The sequence below is a fragment of the Anguilla anguilla genome, chromosome 15 (genome assembly GCF_013347855.1).
Source record: "Anguilla anguilla isolate fAngAng1 chromosome 15, fAngAng1.pri, whole genome shotgun sequence".
NCBI classification, from domain to species: Eukaryota; Metazoa; Chordata; class Actinopteri; order Anguilliformes; family Anguillidae; genus Anguilla; species Anguilla anguilla.
The window spans coordinates 992814-1001711 of record NC_049215.1 but is presented as its reverse complement, the minus strand read 5'-3'; positions in this window follow the sequence as shown (position 1 = coordinate 1001711).

The following is an 8898-nucleotide window of genomic DNA, read 5'->3' as shown; positions in this document are numbered from 1 at the left end:
TTTAACTCATACTTTGGTTGCAGTAACACCAAATGTTTGAGTTCTGTAATCTCGGCACACCGGCTTTCTGACCACTATGGGCTTTGCGCTAAGAAGTTAAGATGTGTCTTGCTCATGGCAGGAAGGCAACATTGTTGTACTCATAGACATATATACATAGACGCCGCATTGGCCTTTGGATCGTACGTCAACGTCGCCGCCATATTGGTCCAGGCAAGACTGGCCTGTAAACAAATACAGGTAAACGGGGGAGCTGCGGTTTTTCTGGATAAAAAGCACTATAACGTTTACATTTCTCAACCGATTTCAATGAGTCGTTTTTATATTCAAGGGTTTATGTTCTACGTGGAGTACAAAAAAAATTTTGGAAAAAAAAAGTTTTTTTTCTACTAATGGCCAAATACAACCAAAAACAATTTTTCAGTCTTACCTGTGAAAGGTAATTCCTCGAGATCTGGTTTGGATTGTGCGACGGTTTGTACAGCCCCAAGCTGCACAGGAGTCAGGCATCTTTTTTCCAGTCGAGTCTTCTCAGTCTTCTGACACATAGACATATATACATGTCTATGTTCTGACAGTTATGGCCAGATGGCGGCAAGTTGCCTGGAATGGTTTATGATCTACGTATAGTAGGGGAAAAAAACCCTGTTTATCTATATTTTGTTGCTGCGTTGAGGTAGCTTCATCTTCTGGATGCTGCGTGTTAATGGAAAAGAGCACCTGGTCACAGGGATTTATAAGCACACACCAGATTGGTCTATATGGTCGGCTATGTACCTGGGTGTAAATAAATGAACAAAAGCAGCTTTCCTCATCTATATGTTACGGTAAGTTGCAAAATTGCTTGTGCGTCAATGTTTACGCACAGTCTATGAATAAAAACCCATGCTTCATAATCTGAGAATGTGGCTGATGTCACCTTACCATTAGAAATGTCTTTCCTTGATATACATGTGCAGGAAAAACATGCACATGCATATTATAGGGCGTTTTCATTTACTGTTAGAATTATTGATGCAGTCATACTGACCGTGATTTTAATTGTATCCAACTTGATTAAGTTATGAATGTAATTGAAACAGCTAATGACTAGACTGCTGCACCTTAGTAAATATGGTAAAACATTATTTGTCGTTAACGTCTAAAAAAGTGCCACAAGTCCTTAGTAAAAATGACCATTAATGAGTAATTAATGCAGAAATCCAGGTAGTGTGTGTATATGTATTAGAGCCCGACCGATGCCAGATTTTTTGGTCCGATACCGATCCCAATTTTGGAGAGTCCTAGCCCACCGATTACCAATGTTTCGACCGATATTTTGTCAAAAAGTGCAACATTTTCAAATCAATTTGAAAAAATTATATTTTATTAAAGTTTCTATATTTAAGAACATTTAACTTATAAGCAAACAAATACAAATAGAAATAAACACACAAATAATTTTTAGATAAAAAAGTAAAAGATGATATTAAATTAAATATATATATATTAACACCATCTTTAAGTGTGTGAAATCAAAATAACTCCACACCTTGCTTTTACTCCTTTTTTTCCAGCCATCTATAAAAAATTAATTTAAAAAAGTCAGTTTTCCAGTTTCAAACATGGATTTTTATGAATGTTATTATTATTGTTGTTTTTGTTATTAATTTGTTATTATTTCTTAGTATCTATTCTCAGTACATTAATTATATTTTCTTATTTTATTCCTACTACGTGATCTCAAAGAGTAAGACTATCTAGCGAGCTTCCCTGTCCGTAAGAATTCGGTGGTGAAAATAACTACAATGCGCTCTGACGCGTGACTAGATGACACACTCGCTTGCAATAACGCGTTGGCTATTGACACAGCATCATATAGTAGCTAATATCATTATCTCAGATTTTAAAAAACAAATGTGTGATGCATTCAATCACCATTTTATTTTGGCTGGTTATTTATTTGAGAATACAGCGATATCCTCTGGAAATGTAGATCCTACGATGTTTATGTGCTCACTGCCACTTCATAAAGGCTTGCTAGCCAGCTAGCTTGCTAAAGTGAACCAAATATGTTAGCTAGCTCGCTCGCTTGATAACGAGGATTGATAAACATAGTGGTCGTATAAACGCATTTAATTAAAAAACTTTCACTAAATATACATATCTTTATTGCGGCAATCGAATCTGTGCAGACAAGTCTTGCAGTGGAGAATATTGGATGAGGCTCGAGTGACAAACGTCTTATTAGAGAAGTAGCGCGTCAGCTGCTGCAGTTCACACTTGTATTAGAGCTCCCTCTACTGGATAATTCTAGTAAATAGCAACTACAACGTTCGAACAGACAAGTACAGATAAATAATCATTGTTTTTTTGTTTATTATACTTATTAAAATATCGGGACACATCGGTGGTATAACTGCCGATCCCGATGTCGTCAAAAAAGTCAAATAATGGCCGATATATCGGCCTGGCCGATATATCGGTCGGGCTCTAATATGTATATATGTAACTGAAGATCGCCTCCCTTGTATCCCAGGCTCCTTGGCTACGTCAGCCTCATTCTCGGCTCTTTCACCACTGGGTGTGACCAGTAAGGATGTGGATATCTCCCCCGGGAGTTCACAGAGGTCTGCCTCATACGTGACAGAGTCCCTGTCCCGTCAGGCGTATCCACCCCCATCAGGAAAGGCAGAATATCAGCTTCCAGATGGGACACGGGATGGCATTACAGAAACTGCTGTTCACAAATTAACAAAAAAATGAAACAGGGGCACTGCACAATTTCAGACTGAGTCAAGCTCATCAGTCTGAGCAGGAAATCATCCTGAGCTGTCCTCCAGCTCTCCACCAGGCTGCTGAGCTCTCCTCCAGCTCTCCTCCAGGCTGCTGAGCTCTCCTCCTCCAGCTCTCCTCCAGGCTGCTAAGCTGTACTCCTCCAGCTCTCCTCCAGGCTACTGAGCTCTCCTCCAGGCTGCTGAGCTCTCCTACAGCTCTCCACCAGGCTGCTGAGCTCTCCTACAGCTCTCCACCAGGCTGCTGAGCTCTCCTCCAGGCTACTGAGCTCTCCTCCAGGCTACTGAGCTCTCCTCCAGCTCTCCACCAGGCTGCTGAGCTCTCCTCCAGCTCTCCTCCAGGCTGCTGAACTCTCCTCCAGCTCTCCACCAGGCTGCTGAGCTCTCCTCCAGCTCTCCTCCAGGCTGCTGAGCTCTCCTCCAGGCTACTGAGCTCTGCTCCCCCAGCTCTCCTCCAGGCTGCTGAACTCTCCTCCAGCTCTCCTCCAGGCTGCTGAGCTCCCCCCCAGCTCTCCTCCAGGCTGCTGAACTCTCCTCCAGCTCTCAACCAGGCTGCTGAGCTCTCCTCCAGCTCTCCCCCAGGCTGCTGAGCTCTCCTCCAGCTCTCAACCAGGCTGCTGAGCTCTCCTCCAGCTCTCCCCCAGGCTGCTGAGCTCTCCTCCAGCTCTCCTTCAGGCTGCTGAGCTCTCCTCCAGCTCTCCTCCAGGCTGCTGAGCTCTCCTCCAGCTCTCCTCCAGGCTGCTGAGCTCTCCTCCAGCTCTCCTCCAGGCTGCTGAGCTCTCCTCCAGCTCTCCTCCAGGCTACTGAGCTCTGCACCAGGCTGCCTCATTCCTGCTGAACCTGTCCTGTACCACCAGAGATGGATCTACAAATCATTTGTGCTGGACGCACACACACACATGCGCACATGCACTCACACGTGCATGCGCACATGCATACGCACACACACTCTCTCACACTCACACACACACACACACACACACACACACGAACACACACCACCGCTAGGGGCCCCCTGGTTCCGCTGGTGTCTGGGAAAGCTTTCCCTGTTAGGCCCTTCCCCTAGCTCCGCCCCTGCCTCCTACCTCACTGCTCACTGTTGAACTCGAGCCCAGGTCCTGCATTAGCCTGGGCTATAATTACCTTTATTAAATTCTGCGCCATTTCTGCGCTCCCTGATGAGCACGCAGAGTTTATGAGGCAGGGCGGTGACGCGGGTGACCTGGCAGTGCCTCCGGGCTCCTGCCCCGTCTCCTCCCTGTCCTTCCTGCCTCCCCGGCTCCTTAATGGAGGTATGGAGGCCCTTCTCTCACCACTGCTCCGAGCGCAGACCTCCCTTCTCACATTGGGCTGCGGAAAGCAATCTGAGGTCTTTCAACCTGTCATTCCCCCCACCCCCCACCAGGCCTTCGCTTACTTCTGCTGATATTAGGAGCGCCAGAGGCGACGCCCCCCCCCCCCCCCCCGCCAAGATATGCATCAGCCTCCCTCTCTCAGAGATCACACAGTGTCTGACTCTCAACAGCTCCTCTGCTCCTGTTTCTCAAGCATAACACTTTACCCCAGTTTAATATTTAAACCTGAGACATCTGATTGAATCAATTATGTTATAAAGCCTACCTTAACCTGAAAACTCAAGATGGTGAGTTTTCACATGTAGGGACATTGGAGAGAACTTCAGAAAACCACAAGGCACATACAGACAAATATCTTCAGAGTATTTCACAAAATTGCCTCCTGAAACATTGGCGCTCAGTCAGAGTGGCTCATTGGCTAGCATCGCACGATCTACAGCCTTCCCCTTGGGTTTGGGTGTAAGGCCAGTGGCCTAGAAACCACACAGCTGTTATAAAACCCTTCTATCTGTAAATGTGCTTCTGGTGTTTTACAAATGCCAGCTTCGTCTTGTGCCAAGAGGAGCGCACTTAGTGTTGAATTGACTTCTGAAATTCCACTGTATTCTAGGAGTCAGAGTTCACTTCTGCCCCACCACCACCCCGCCCCCCACTCCCCCCTAGTCCCCCCCGCCCTTGTTTGGCAGGACTCCACTGACAGACAGGAAACCGTGCGATTTAACATCCCACCTTTTCCCCCTTTCCCAGATCCTAAGCACAGCTTTTTCAGCTTGAATCAGAACAATGGCAGGAAATGGTGAAAAGATGAAACTTGTTCCTAGAAGTGGATTTTTGTGAGGCACTGGGGCACGCCTAGCCTAAGTGATCTCTGTGAGGTACTGGGGCACGCCTAGCCTAAGTGATCTCTGTGAGGTACTGGGGGCATGCCTAGCCTAAGTTATCTCTGTGAGGTACTGGGGCACGCCTAGCCTAAGTGATCTCTGTGAGGTACTGGGGCACGCCTAGCCTAAGTGATCTCTGTGAGGTACTGGGGCACGCCTAGCCTAAGTGATCTCTGTGAGGTACTGGGGGCATGCCTCGCCTAAGTGATCTCTGTGAGGTAGTGGGGGCATGCCTCGCCTAAGTGATCTCTGTGAGGTACTGGGGGCATGCCTAGCCTTAGTGATCTCTGTGAGGTAATGGGGGCATGTCTAGCCTTAGTGATCTCTGTGAGGTTCTGGTGCATGCCTAGCCTAAGTGATCTCTGTGAGGTAATGGGGGCACTCCTAGCCTTAGTGATCTCTGTGAGGTTCTGGGGCATGCCTAGCCTAAGTGATCTCTATGAGGTACTGGGGCACACCTAGCCTCAGTGATCTCTGTGAGGAACTGGGGGCATGCCTAGCCTAAGTGATCTCTGTGAGGTAGTGGGGGCATGCCTAGCCTAAGTGATCTCTGTGAGGTTCTGGGGCATGCCTAGCCTAAATTATCTGTAGGAAGGTGGCACTTGATTGCTGGTGATTGTCTGTTATGACCTTGTTATCACATTGAGATAAAATGCCGTTGAGATAAAGTTCCCACAGGGACAGCCTGTTGTGGTTTCATCCTGGCGCTTTAGCTCGGGACTGAAATCGTTATTTTCATGAAGTGACCCTTTACCAGGATAGCACACCAAATAGTCCATGTCCCACCGGCTTTTAAAGGATTGAAGTGTTCTTAGGAACTAAAGTTAAATGCAAAAGTGCAAGTGGTACAGGTCATATTACCTTTTCAGTGTTTTTTGTTTTACTGGATTTTCTCTAGGGAAATGTATTATTAAAAACTGTCATTGCTAATTAATTAATATGAGTAAAAGCAAAGCTGACCAATTCATCTTCAGGCCCTGTTAGTTTAGTTCCTCTGAAGGACATTCCACTTTAAGGCCCTGAAAAACACCTGGGTTTCTTTAGCAGTGTGTTTGGGGTCATTGTCCTGCTGCCAGGTGCAGCACTGTCCAATGAGGTTTGAGGCTTTTGTTTGGGTCTGAGCAGATAAAATGTTTCTGTACATATCATAATTCATCATCAATGAAGCGAGCCAGTTCTTGTGGCGGTCATACATGCCCAAGCCATTTAATGTACTTTTTCATTAGCTTTTTCATGAGTTTGCATCTTGCAGTGAACCCTCTGAAGTCATTCTGGTGTAGTCTTCTCTTTATGGTAGTTTTTGGCACATGCCTACATCCCGGAAAATGCTCTTGATTTATTTCACAGTTGAAAATGGGCTTTTCTTCACAATTGAAAGTATTTGGTCAGAGTGGCCCACTACAGTGGACTTCTGTGGTCTACCAGGTTGTTGAGCTCACCAGTGCATTATTGCTTCCTAACAGTGTATCAGACAGTTGATTTTGACACACCTAATGCTTTGGCTATGTCTCTGATAGATGTATTCTGAATTTTCAGCCTCATAATGGCATTGACACTTCTTTGCTCCTCATGTTGAGAGGCAACAGTGACATAAAAACAAACGCCTCACCTAGAATCAACTCTAGTGCCTTTTTTTTTTAGCTTTTTTGTGCATGAACTAATGATGCAAAGGCACTTAGTTGGCCAACAAATATCCGTACAGCTAATTGTCCCAGTTCTTTTGCTCCCCTGTAATTTGTGGGTGATGGTAAAAAAAGGCTTCAATTCTTACATGATCATCTTATATGGATGTAAATTACCTCAAATTATTCATTGCTTTATTGCAAAAATAATGTACTGGAGAGCAGAGCCAAAACAACTAAAATTGTGGCACTGTCCCAATACATTTGTATTTAAGTGTATTTGAGCTTTGCTCGTACATCTTGACTAAGACTTTTGAAAACCAGGCTTAAACTTTGTGTCAAGAAAGACATGTGTGAGTGAGAACAGATTATAAGTACAAAATGAAAAGACGTTGATGCTTTTATTTATGTAACATTTAAACATTCTTTAATTAAAAACTGCTGAGGTGTGGCTGGTATCAGGCGAAATGGTCAATGGTGTTGTTCAACAGGGGAGTTGCGCATTTCTCATTTTTAAATGGAAAGATACAGTAGATTTACTAGTATATTTGCTTGTTTGAGATAAAGCCAGCGATAGGACTGAAACTTCATAACCATCTGTTATGAATCTCCTGTTGCAAAGAGGACTGTAAAATCAGAGGAAAGCCACAGAAAGACATTCCCTGTCCATAAATTCAGGCGCTTGTCAAATAAATCTAAATGGCACTTGGCAATATCTATGAATCACTCGGTGAAGTGTATCGCTGTGAACACACTGCTTCCAGGGCTAACAGCGGCAGTCAGCGGCAGCAGTGGGCGGGGCTTGGGCTCTCTGGTCACGCCTCCTGGGAGGGAAGGGGAAAAAAAAAAACTGGAAACAGCCCAAGATGCATCACAATCTTATCAACTAAGGATGAAACGCAGTACAGTACGCAGAAGTGTCCCGGGGTCCTGTACCCAGACTAGGTTGAACATGGTCTCATAAGCACCTTTATGTGCAGTTTGGGGTCAGTAATGACAGACCTGCTGTTATGATACTCTGGGTTCCACCTGGCGTTGACTTCACCTTCCTTTCCTCTTGTCATAAGTGCCACAAGCTCGTATGACCCCTGACCCCCAGCGACTGAGTGCTACTGCTGAGTGAGTCCAGTGCACACGTGGCAGTTCTGGCCCCTCAACGCTGATCTCAGATCATTTTGGCCTTTTGTCTCATTAGTGACAGGTATAGGTATGTACAGAGAGCCTGATCTCAGATCAGTTTGGCCTTTTGTCTCATTAGTGACAGGTATAGGTATGTACAGAGAGCCTGATCTCAAATCAGTTTGGCCTTTTGTCTCATTAGTGACAGGTATAGGATATGTACAGAGAGCCGGATTTCATATCAGCGCTCCTAATCCGTGTCTCACAGGGCTCTTTGCTCTCCTGTAGGCATCAAAGGCTTATTTCCCTGACATTTGAAGCCTGCATCTGACAGCAGATGAAACGGCTTCATAATGCAAGCAGATGACATACCAATGCAGTCATATAATATGTGCTCTTGAGTTTTCACTGACACATGAGCAAACCCTGAGGCTGCACTGTAATAATTGCCTTGTTGTTGACCTGGAAAGAAAAAAAAAATGGTGGTGGGGAGAGAAGAGTGGCTGTGACTTGGCTCTTCCCTCAGTGTGACCCTATGGCTCTTCCCTCAGAGTGACCCTATGGCTCTTCCCTCAGAGTGGCCCTATATCACTTTCCTCAGAGTGGCCCTACGTTTCTTCCCTCAGAGTGGCTGTGATTTGGCTGTTCTCTAAGAGAGGCCCTATGGCTCTTCCCTCAGTGTGACCTTATGTCTCTTCCCTAAGAGTGGCTGTGATTAGCTCTTCCCTCTGTGTGGCCCGATCTCTATTCTCTAAGAGTGGCCCGATCTCTATTCTCTAAGAGTGGCCCGATCTCTATTCTCTAAGAGTAGCCCCATGCCTCTTCCCTAAGAGTAGCCCTATGTCTCTTCCCTAAGAGTGGCCCTATGTCTCTTCCCTAAGAGTGGCCCGATCTCTCTTCTCTCAGAGTGGCCCGATCTCTCTTCTCTCAGAGTGGCCCTATGTCTCTTCCCAAAGATTGGCCCTATGTCTCTTCCCTCAGAGTGGCCCGATCTCTCTGCTTTCAGAGTGGCCCAATATCTCTTCTCTCAGAGTGTCCCTATGTCTCTTCCCAAAGAGTGGCCCTATGTATCTTCCCTAAGAGTGGCCCTATGTATCTTCCCTCAGTGTGGCCCTATGTCTCTTTCCGCAGAGTGGCCCTATGTCTC